Genomic DNA, 13,051 nt, shown 5'->3' on the forward strand with positions numbered 1-13,051 from the left:
TAGGTAAGAAATGTGTCTGAATTTTCTCTCAAAAACTCACTTTGAATACTTGAATAATCTGTTAAAATATGTGACCCTAGGCACGTATTTATAGAGTTATGGAAAGGGTTTTGGAATCCTATTAGGATACTAATTTATTTAATTATAACCCTACTAGGACTCTAATTAAATAATCATTATCTAATAGTTTTAGGATTTAATCACACTTCGAATCCTGATTGCTTCAGGATTCCCGCACAAGCAATGCACGAGCACCGTACACCCGCGCAAGCCTTGCGGCCCACGCTAGGCGCACAGCGCTCGGACCATTGCTGCGCTCCGTGCGCGCGCGCCCAAGGCCTTGGCTGGGCCTGGCCTTGCGCTGGGCCTGGTCGAGGCTTGGCGTGCGCTGGTGTGCGTTGGCTCGCTGGGCGACGGCCTGGCTTCGTGCTGGGCCTTCGTCTAGCGGGCCTCGTCCGATGCTAATTCGTACGATGCGCTTCCGATTAAATTCCCGATTCCGGAATTCATTTCCGATACGAACAATATTTAATATTTCCGATTCCGGAATCAATTTCCGTTTCGAACAAATATTTAATATTTCCGTTTCCGGAATTATTTTCCGATTCCGATAATATTTCCGATTCTGACAATATTTCCGTTTCCGGCAATATTTCCGATTCTGGCAATATTTCCATTTCCGATAATATTTTCCGATACGTACCATGTTTCCGTTTCCGGCAACATCTACGACTTGGATAATATTTATATTTCCGATACGATCCATATTTCCGTTTCCGGCAACATCATCGTTTCCGGAGTATTCATTTCTTGCCTGTGACGATCTCAGCTCCCACTGAAACCAAGATCCGTCGATTCCGAATATCCATAGATGGAGTATCTAATGCCATTAAATACTTGATCCGTTTACGTACTATTTGTGTGACCCTACGGGTTCAGTCAAGAGTAAGCTGTGGATTAATATCATTAATTCCACTTGAATTGAAGCGGCCTCTAGCTAGGCATTCAGCTCACTTGATCTCACTGAATTATTAACTTGTTAATTAATACTGAACCGCATTTATTAGACTTAACATAGAATGCATACTTGGACCAAGGGCATTATTTCCTTCAGTCTCCCACTTGTCCTTATGGACAAGTGTGCATTTCCTAATTCCTTTGTCGCTCGATGCTTGCTCTTGAACATAAGGTAAGAGTTGTCATCCTTATTATGTCCAGAGGTGTTTCTCGGTTTCAGAGTTCAACTGATCAAATAAACAGATAATCATAGCCTATGATTCATCCGAGCACGGCCATGCATTTCACAGTTTCTAGCTCTCCGAGTGGCCTTGTACAACTTTTAAGCATCTCATCCCGATTTATGGGAGGACAATCCCAATCTTGCGATCTTGAGATTAGACTTCGTTTGATAGGTGATTACCTGAGCGTTGCCTTTATAGCCTCCTTTTACGGTGCGACGGTTGGTCAACGTCAAAGCAACCAGTTCTCAAACAAGTAATCTCAAATCACTCAGGTATTGAGGATTTAGTGTCTAATAATTTTAATGAAATTTACTTATGACAGATTTTCATCTCTTACAGTAAAGTTTCATAGGTCTTGTCTGATACTAGTCTTCCCAAAGTAAGTATCTATGCAAATGATTATGACATTGCCATGTCCACATAGTTCAAGAAACAGAACTACTAGTCATCTTGCATTCTAATCGTCTAACGTTTTCTATGCGTCCAATTTTATAGAAAACTCCGACTAGGGACCATTTTCAACTTTTGACATTCAAGTTCACTTGATAGACATTTCTTAGTCACAGGACTGGTCCTGACAGTCTATCTTGAATATATTGTCAAATTGCAGGGACTCATCATTTAATACTAAACCAAGATTAAATGGAATATGAAAACACATTTCATATATGATAAATGTTCAACCCCAATGTTTTACAACCATGGGCCTCAAACCCATCTTTTAAAACAGTTCATGGAATTTCAAAGCTATGCTTGATTTCCAGTGCTACAATGTAATTGTTGCTTCTCACTTGTTGCATAGGTTTAGTTATCATGCTTTGCCAATCTTAATATCCTTTTCATCGAATGTTCTTCGAGATATGATGATAAGATCTTTTGAGTGTGTTTATTTTGTGATCTATTCCTTCTAGATACAAGAGTAGTTCTACGCATTTTGCAATGAAGAACCATCAAGTCAGAAGACATATGATCTACCCAAGTTCAGTGAAGAACTCTTTAACATAAACAAACAACCCTGTTTTATTGCTTCTTAGGCAATAAGTACTTTTACTTCAACTGTTTAGGTTGCTAGTGATGCTTTGTTTGGATTTACTTATCCAAGCAGTTCACAGATATGTGGATTACTTTCCAGTTGTATCTTAGAACATAGAAATTAATATTTAATTTCCCACGCAACAACTCATGGTCTCCAATCCATGTTGCCATTTCAAAACACGATGCTCTATAGCTCGTCCTTATCAATGGTTAACTCCAAAGGGTCTTGCTTGATCCTTTGCCAGTGTTTATGCGTGTAGCATCAATATTTAGCATATCTTTATTTCCTTGAGTCAAGAACTAATCTTATGTACCTTTTCAAGTACCATAAGTTTTTCTTGATCTCAATCTAGTTGATCTTCACTTAGATCAATAGAGATTGGTATATGTTCGTCATGCCCAAAGTCATACGATACGTTTTTGGCGATCCTCATATTATATCATACATGATAAATTCTTTTGCAGAATAATTCCCAATTGAATTCTATTCATGTAACTTTAGCTTATCTAGTTTCAGTAGATACTAAATTCAGCTAAATTCTTTGACATATAATATAGGTTAAGAATCTCATTTAGACTCTTTGATATTTAACTTAGTAAATGCTTATACATAGTTCAAACATCCTTTACTTAGATTTATTCACATGGGTCGAATATCTCCAATGGAGACTTTCGTGTTTGATTTAGTAAATGCCATTACTTAATCTAAGACAATATCATAAGATCTTTGTAAATAGATCTTAATACCCAGTATGTACTAAGTTTCGCCATGGTCCATTATTGATGAATAATTTCAAATCTGAGTCATTAGCATTTGAATGTTATTTCACAATAGAGAGATATGTGTGTGATACACATAGGACCAAATAAGTTTTTATGTACTCCCACTAAACTTCTTATACATCTATAAGAATCATGTATATTTTATGAAACTAAAATGCTTATTAGCTTCACTTAAAATACAGTTCCAATTCCCAATTGCCTGCTTAAATCTGTACTTAGATTTTATAAGCTAGCTTTCCTTTTCAAGCATTTATTTGGATCCACAAATTCTATGACATACCATGTACATATTATATTCCAACATTTGATTGAGGAATACGTTTTGTCATCCAATTGCCATATGTACCAATATGCAATCATTGCTTGAATTATAGACTTAAGCATTACGATTTTGCATGAGGTTTCAACACAATCCATGCCATGAATTTGCTTGTAACCTTTAGCAACTAATCTAGCTTTGTGTGTGAACACAATTCCATGTTTGATGGTTTTTATCCTTAAAACAAACTTGCAACCAATAGGTGTGAAACTATTCTTGCAAATCAACAAAATTTCAATTTTGTCATCAAAACATTGAGTATGTTTTATGGCCTCTAACCATTTAAAACATTTGAGTCTATATATGGCCTCTAACCATTTTAGGGAATCTGGGTTTTGTCATAGCTTTCTTACAGGTCACAAACTCATTAATCTACATGATAATAGTTTGACTGTAAGTTGTAGGCTTCTTCACTATTTAATAGAAGAATTGCATAGTGACCTGAACTCCATGTTTCTTCACTATCTAATAGAAGAATCTCATAGTTCCAGTGACTTGAACTCTATGCCTACTAGGGTATAGAACATCAAACAATAGAATATCAATAGCCACTTGAAAGTCCTTTGAATATTCTGTTCTCCTTGAAGCACTTGTAAAGTCTTCTAAGAGATGTCTATTCTTTAAAGACACTTCTAAAGTCCTTAAAGAATAAGTTCGGATTTTCTGAAGCACTTCGAAAAGCCTCCGGAATGTCCGTTTATGTTTGTTGTTCGCCTCGAAAACTTTCGAGGTCTATTTTCTCCCACTTGTCATTTTGGAAACGAATCTCCAAAAGGACATTATTTCGAGCAAACAAACATTATGTTCTCAAAAATTCGTGGTAGAAACAATACCCTTGTGTCTCATTTGAATAAATCACAATGAAACATATATCTATACTTGGGCCTTAGTTTGTTGAATAACAAACACTAAGCTCCCACTGAGTTTAGCAACTCTCTAGATATATATTATCGAAAAGATATTCTGAAATTTCTTTTCTATAGCTTTGACGAATTTAGTTTAGTTTGGTGGTAGTTGAGCATTTTGTTTTAGAATTTAAAGGAAAAGTCTTTATGATCCATCATTGATCGAATGAAGTACTAATCGACTTCGATCATTCCAACTTAGATATGCCATATCTTATGGAGCTAGATTGTGAATTTTACTACACAATCATTGATGATCATTCTTGATTTAAGTAATCATCAACATGATCTAACCTAGATCTTTATGATTTCTTACCAAGTGGGATTTATACTTCTGAATCTTTGAACTAGCCAAACAGATTCAAACTTATATCACATTGAGTAAATAAACCTATATTCACTCAAATCTGTGTGAAATAATAAAGTCATAAAACCTTTCTTTAGCTTTGAACTCTATTGTCTAGGCGTTCTAACAATAGTTCATATTCTTTGTTACTTTCAACAAGTAAGACTAGCTTGTCTTAAGTTGATCTAGAAATCAACCAACTTTCAAAAGTCCATTAAAATAGAGCTTGTGAATGTTAACTTGTTGACATGGTCTAAGCAACAATGCCAAAGATTAGTGGAACTCAAATCAAGGGGTTGATTTGAACCTAGTAAAGTTTTTATTGTTAAAGAGTTGTTTGTTTTAATCAAGCATATTTGACTCAACCCGTAATTGACCATTTCACTCAAATAAACAAACAAACATTGTTTTTGTTTTTCTTGAATGTGAGTCTTTCTGTGTTTGAAAAACAGAAATTTAGGTATGCTGATTATGGAACAAAATAGCCATTAAGTTCCAGCCTTTGAAAGGACTTAAAACAAACTAGATGACCCTACAACTAATGTAGCATTTCCATGCTTCATTTCCCACTTGTAGGTCATTAGTGTATCCTAGCTTCCATTGTTTGAGTTATTACCGAAGTAAGAACCTCAAGCGGTATATGATACCAAGGAAGTTTGATTGCTAGGTCACTTCTCTTTAAACATAAATTTATAGGTAGAAACGGAATCGTAAATTCCTTTCATTTGTTCCTCTGTTTTCCTATTTCTTGTACCCTTTCTTATAGTCTTAAGAATTGAATTCTTTAGTGTTGACTTTTATACTTTGTTTAGACATGTCCAATGTCACTACAACAAAGTTCTTACCATTTTAATTTATGTTGAACATTATATTTCAACTGGATGATCTTACCAGAAGCTTCTAAAGTTCTCTAAGCATCTATCTATTCGAATGTCTAGGGACTAGACTCATTCGAGAATTAAATGGACAAAGATATTAGGTTGTTAACCATTGGTAAAGCTGAGCGTATTAAACTCAATGCTTTATGATCTCAAAACTACATTGTATTTTGAATTCACAAGCACCAATTGGTTTGCCATTCGATTTTGATATTCGAAAACAACCATAAAAGTCGATATAAGAAACGTACATTTTAAATTGCTCACTTTCTCTCCTTTCCGTGAATCGTTCTTGGATTCACTACCAATCGAGGAAATTTACTGTTACCTTTCTAAAAGGATTTATTGCAGTGCAAGATATTTAATTATAAACAATAATTAAAACATACATTGAAGCATGCAAAGTCTAAACATTTATCATGAATAATAACTTGAAAATGAAAGCAATCATGCAATTTAAACAAGTCATTAGCATTTTATTCGAATTATGTGTTCCGGCAGGTGTGAATAAAATGATTCCAAGACCCTAAAACCATTGAAGAATTAAGCACAGTTTGTCGACTCAATTCTAAAACATTTTAGGTAAGCAAAAGCCTTTTGCTAATAGTCTAGAAACTACTCTTGGTTGATAGGTACGTCTAAGAACTTATTAGGTAAACCTATCGATTTTGCCACGACATAAAAGGACTCCTTACTTATATCGTTGAGTTTCACCAAAACTAACATGTACTCACAATTATTTGTGTACCTTGCCCCTTTAGGACCAATAAGTAACACCTCGCTGAGCGAAAACTATTACTAGATTGATGTAAAGGATATCCAAGCAAGTGTATATTTTGGCATGGCACCTTTTAACTCAATTTTTAAGTTTGGAACTTAAGGCTCTTACTATGTTGGTTAGATTTTAAGTGAACTAAAATCCTTAATCATGCAACATAATCAAGCCACAACCTTATGCATAATTAAGACATATTTAAAGCAATAAATAACTTAAAGCATGCATAAGATAGATGTGATCTAGTATGGCCCGACTTCATCTTGAAGCTTTGACTTCAAAGTCCGTCTTGAAAATCTCCGTGGGAGGCACCATTTTCTTCAAATAGGATAAGCTATAACTAATTACAACTATTTGATGGTACGCAGACCATATTTGAATTGAAAAATAACTTTGGTACTTTAGACCAATTACATTCAAATTAATGGTGCGCAGACCATATTTTCTATCCTATTTGGGCCATACTAGTCACTTCATAACCTGCAAAACAGTACATATACAATATATACCATTCACCCATTCATTATCATGAATGGCCCACATAGCTGGTTAGTAAAACACATTATGCATCACGTAAACATTTGCAGCAATTAATCAAGGGCACCAATAATCTACCAATTATTCAGTCCTTATTAATTCTAATCAAGTTGTTTTAACCTTAAGGATTCGTAGACCTAATCAAGAGTTTATGACTAAAAAGCGCTCCCACTTAAACCAATAAATTCATATGCTTTACTAATTTTAAACATAAAAATGTATTTCTAGTCTAACCGGAAACATACAAATTTAATTAAAATTTAAAGCTCATATAAATTTATAATTGAATCCAAAAAGTTTAATTTAATTTCAGTCGTATTTAAATTAATTCATGATTTTAATTTTAGTAAAATAATTAGAATAAATAAAATTTATTATAATTACAATATTCAAAATTAAAATCCAAGAAAATAATTTAAATTATTAATTTTAAAATTAATTAAAATTACGTAAACTGAAAATTTCAAATTAAACATTCAAAACGATCTAATCGTAACGCAAACACCCTACGCATCGCACGCCCATGGGCCACACGCACACAGCCATCGCTGGCCATGTGCGCGCAGCCCATGCGCTCGTCGCATAGCTGCTGCATCTTCCCATCGCAAGCCATCGCACAAGTGGTGCTCGCTGCGCGCGCGCCAGCGCTCGATGCACGCGAGCCATCGCTCGCTGTGCGCGCTCGCCAGCGCTCGCTGCGCGCGCTCCATCGCTCGCTGCGCGCGCTCCAGCGCTCGATGCACGCGAGCCATCGCTCGCTGTGCGCGAGCCATCGCTCGCTGTGCGCGAGCAATTGCTCGCTGCGCGCGATCGACGCTGGGCGCAGCGCTCGTGGCACGCGAGCTTGCGCTCGCTGCGCGCGCTTGCGCGAGGCAGTGCGCGTTGTGGCGCAGCTCGCTTGCTGCCCACACGCGACTGCCGTGCCTTGCCTTCGCCCATGCCCATTCGTCCATAGCTCGTGGCCCACGACACAAGGCAGGGCTACTGCCTTGTGCTCGTGCACCATGCCCCTGCTCATTGCATTCGTGCCGCACGGGCGACGAGCTCCCTTGCTCGTCGTCGCATGCCCGCACTATACAACACCCCTTAAGGGTAACACGAAGCGTCCATTGCTTTGTGCGTGCAAGTTATATGAACGAATCGCATAAAAATTTAAAATTTATATTTAAAATTAATGACAAATTAATAAAAAATATTAATTTCATAATTTTAGGGCGAAAAATCGAAAATTTATTATTAAATTGATTTCCGATTATTATGGATTCAAGCCTAGGTCATAAAAATTTAAAATTTATCATAAATTTACAATTTTTATGGTGGTTTTTAATCATAGGTTTCTAATTAAATTATAATTAATTATGAAAATCAAATTAATTCTAAATTATTCTAATTTTCAACAAATTAATCATAATTACAAATTAGATTGCATAATTAACAAGGCTAGGCATTCAAACTTGTTAAACATATACAGTAGGTCAATCAAAAATTCAAGATTTATCAACAAGAATCGCAAATATTTAATTTAACATCTTAAATTTACGAAATTTTGCATTCGAAAACCTAAAACCTTCGAAAAGTCATAGTTAGGCTTCGAATTTGAGAATTCTGGGTTCGGCAGAAAAATACTATATTTTTCAAAATTTTAGAATGACTTTTACATGCGGAATTGACACAAAAATTACTCGATTTGGATGAGTAACGAAGAAACTGCCGAAAAACTGCGTACGTATAATTAAATAAACGCAATTTGCAATTAATTAACAATTACGAAAATTAATCACCCCTTTTAATTCATGCAAATTTGTAATATTTAACCATGTTCATGCAATTTAGATTATGAAAATAATAAGGGGCTCGTGATACCACTGTTAGGTTATGATACATATGACAATTCATAAATCATGCGGAAAAACCATTTAGCCAGGAATTAATATTATTTACACATAATCATATAGCATAGTTTAGATGCATACTCTTTGTTGCGTGCCTTCCCTAGCTACGCCCGAACCGAACAAGAACAAGTCTTTAGGACTCCAAGTGTCGTCCCTCCGTAGATAGTCCACAGCACGTCCGGATCCGCCTTAAGATTGACCAACTAGAATCGCCCTTAAGGTACTAAAGATTTTCGGCACTCTTAGGTAAGAAATGTGTCTGAATTTTCTCTCAAAAACTCACTTTGAATACTTGAATAATCTGTTAAAATATGTGACCCTAGGCACGTATTTATAGAGTTATGGAAAGGGTTTTGGAATCCTATTAGGATACTAATTTATTTAATTATAACCCTACTAGGACTATAATTAAATAATCATTATCTAATAGTTTTAGGATTTAATCACACTTCGAATCCTGATTGCTTCAGGATTCCCGCACAAGCAATGCACGAGCACCGTACACCCGCGCAAGCCTTGCGGCCCACGCTAGGCGCACAGCGCTCGGCCCATTGCTGCGCTCCGTGCGCGCGCGCCCAAGGCCTTGGCTGGGCCTGGCCTTGCGCTGGGCCTGGTCGAGGCTTGGCGTGCGCTGGTGTGCGTTGGCTCGCTGGGCGACAGCCTGGCTTCGTGCTGGGCCTTCGTCTAGCGGGCCTCGTCCGATGCTAATTCGTACGATGCGCTTCCGATTAAATTCCCGATTCCGGAATTCATTTCCGATACGAACAATATTTAATATTTCCGATTCCGGAATCAATTTCCGTTTCGAACAAATATTTAATATTTCCGTTTCCGGAATTATTTTCCGATTCCGATAATATTTCCGATTCTGACAATATTTCCGTTTCCGGCAATATTTCCGATTCTGGCAATATTTCCATTTCCGATAATATTTTCCGATACGTACCATGTTTCCGTTTCCGGCAACATCTACGACTTGGATAATATTTATATTTTCGATACGATCCATATTTCCGTTTCCGGCAACATCATCGTTTCCGGAGTATTCATTTCTTGCCTGTGACGATCTCAGCTCCCACTGAAACCAAGATCCGTCGATTCCGAATATCCATAGATGGAGTATCTAATGCCATTAAATACTTGATCCGTTTACGTACTATTTGTGTGACCCTACGGGTTCAGTCAAGAGTAAGCTGTGGATTAATATCATTAATTCCACTTGAACTGAAGCGGCCTCTAGCTAGGCATTCAGCTCACTTGATCTCACTGAATTATTAACTTGTTAATTAATACTGAACCGCATTTATTAGACTTAACATAGAATGCATACTTGGACCAAGGGCATTATTTCCTTCACGGCATTCACTGCCGGTCTCAAGCCCGGATAAAGGAGGAGGGTGCGGTAGGTTGGTGGCGGCCAGCATTAAAACTAAGTCACATATCATGACCTGAATCGACAATGGAATATCGTGGGGGCGTCCTTCTTAGCGACGCGCTACACCTCTTAAGCCCGGGTGTAGTGAAAAATATGTGAGGGTTGCTAGGTCTTCGCCCAGAAGCGGCGCGCCACCCCTACACCTGGGGGTCGTGTCAAATATGCAAGGGTGCGGTACACTTCTTAGGCCCGGGTGTAGTGGAAAATATGCAAGGGTTGCTAGGCCGTCTCCCGGAAGCGGCGCGCCACCCAATGGTGGTGTTAACTATCCAAGGTTTCATGGTAAGGGCAGGGGTAAGGGTAAGGGTAGTAGGATGCGGTTTGGGACTTGGAACATTGGCTCTTTGACAGGGAGATTAGTCGAAATAGTAGAGGTTATGAGAAGGAGGAGAATTAACATATTATGTATCCTTGGGTTTATAAGCAGGAGACTAAGTGGGTTGGAAACAAGGCAAGAGAGATAGCTCCATGGGTTTATAAGCTTTGCTATTCGGGAAAAACTAGGGGTAGGAATGGGGTATGTATCCTTATTGACAGAGATTATATTGATAATGTAGTGGACGTGTCCCGGAAGAGTGATCGAATTATGAGTATTAAGCTTGTGATAGGGGATGAAGTTGTAACTATTGTGAGTGCTTATGCACCACAAGCAGGACTAGATGCGTCAACTAGACAAGAATTTTGGGAGGATTTAGAAGAAGTGGTGCAACGTGTCCCTAGAAGTGAGAAACTGATCATTGGTGGGGATCTCAACGGACATGTAGGCTCGAGTCGCGATGGATTTGAAAGCATTCATGGTGGTTTTGGGTATGGGGAGCGGAAGAAGCGGGAAATGCTATTTTGGATTTTGCATTGGCATATGACTTGGGTATAATGAACACTTGGTTTGAGAAAAGAGAATCTCACCTAGTAACCTATAGGAGTGGAGATAATGCGAGTCAGATTGACTTCTTTTTAGTAAGGATTGCTTTGAGACAGTGCTACACCAATTGTAAGGTGATTCCGGGTGAGAGTACATCAACCCAACATAGACTTGTGGTACTAGTGGAGCCTAGGATCAAGTGGTGGAAACTTCAAGTGGAGCAACAACTAAAATTCGTGGAAAAGGTGGCAAGTGAAGGTATTTGGGCCGGGGATATGGATTTGGATGTAGACTCATTATGGACAAGAATGGAGCACACCATAAAGGGAGTGGCGAAAGAGGTCCTAGGGGAATCTAAAGGAATCATGCCACCAAGTAAGGACACATCTTGGTGGGACGAAGTTGTGCAACAAGCTATAAAGAGCAAACGAGAATGCTATAAAGAGTTGGGAAAATGTAGAAGTGATGAGAACTACGAGAAGTAAAAGGAGGCTAAAAGGGAAGCAAAGAAGGCCGTAAGAGAGGCTAGATGTGAATCAGGATCTTTACGCAAGATTGGATAAAAAGGAAGGTGAAAAAGACATCTATAGACTTGCTCGAATGAGAGATAGAAAGACACGAGACATCGGGAGGATTAAATGTGTCAAAGATGTTGATCAAAAAATTTTGGTGGGAGATAAGGAAATCAAGGATAGATGGAGGTTCTACTTTGATAGCTTGTTCAACGGGGATCAAGAGCGCAATATTGGGGATACAAATATCCCTAGGGATATGGTTAACCTAGACTTTATGCGAAGAATTCAAAAGAGAGAAGTCGAAATGGCACTGAAAAAGATGGGACGCAAGAGGGTAGTGGGGCCCAATGGTATACCTATCGAAGTCTGAAGATGCTTGGGAGAGAGAGGGGTTGTATGATTAACAACTCTTTTCAACAAGATTTGGGGAAGTAATAGGATGCCATTAGAGTGGAGGAAGAGTACTATCATCCCCTTGTACAAGAATAAGTGTGATGTCCAAGATTGTGCCAACTATCGAGGAATCAACTAATAAGTTGTAACACCCCCGATATACTAACTAGAAATAAATAAGAAATATATAGACTTTATAAAAATATGTGGAAGCTTACACCTAAATCGGAGGTATCACCGCCACACTTGACTACTTTGTTAAGTGTTAAGGCTCACAAAACTCAAACTATTACAACTCGATTAGTAGGTGATCTATTTACAATTGTACAACTTAAAAATATTAAACTGTCATAAAAGACTAAACGATAATACTTGAGCTCCTTCAACTTGTAACTGTATCCTTCACGATCAATCTGCTCCAGTCAATCTTGGCTGCTCACCATGGAGGACAAATTCCAAAAGGATCGTCGCAGGGCCACCATAAGAAAAAGATATGGCCGCAAACACACATAGCAAATAAACATACTTCAGCAAAAAGCTGAGTAATCACCTGTAATATAACAATATATAATAATAGTTGCTCACTTAAATAATGTAGTACGAGACTACATCACACAAATAATCCCAAAGATATCATTAACTCAATACACTATAGATATTCTCTTCGACTAGACCTCAAATGTATTGATATGATCTTTTCCTCTACTAAAATTACTTAAACCAATATATACGTGCCTTGCTCTTTGTTCTACACCTAGCCTTTGACATGGGTAATTTGAATAAATAAACCAACCAGTATAAAAACTTGAAACTCTCAATAGCTACTAGAAAGACTCTCTGAGTCAAGGCCACTTTTGGACCAAATCCCACTTTGGGGATATTAAGAAAAATAAAGATTGTATCTTGCTCCTCTACTAATGGTTATCATCTCCTTACCAACATACCAAGGACTAAGGTTTATAACATCGAGCCTCAAACCAAAAATATAATAATTATTCTCAATCTTTTCTCATGATATGATCAGTAAACATCTAGACTTAATAAACAATACTCAACATTGGCACAAATTCCCAAATGAAGTTAACATTCGAAACTATTTTTGCATTATCCTCTAGTTTCTTTCGCAACAAGTCTA

The sequence above is a fragment of the Spinacia oleracea genome, chromosome 4 (genome assembly GCF_020520425.1).
Source record: "Spinacia oleracea cultivar Varoflay chromosome 4, BTI_SOV_V1, whole genome shotgun sequence".
Taxonomy (NCBI): domain Eukaryota; kingdom Viridiplantae; phylum Streptophyta; class Magnoliopsida; order Caryophyllales; family Amaranthaceae; genus Spinacia; species Spinacia oleracea.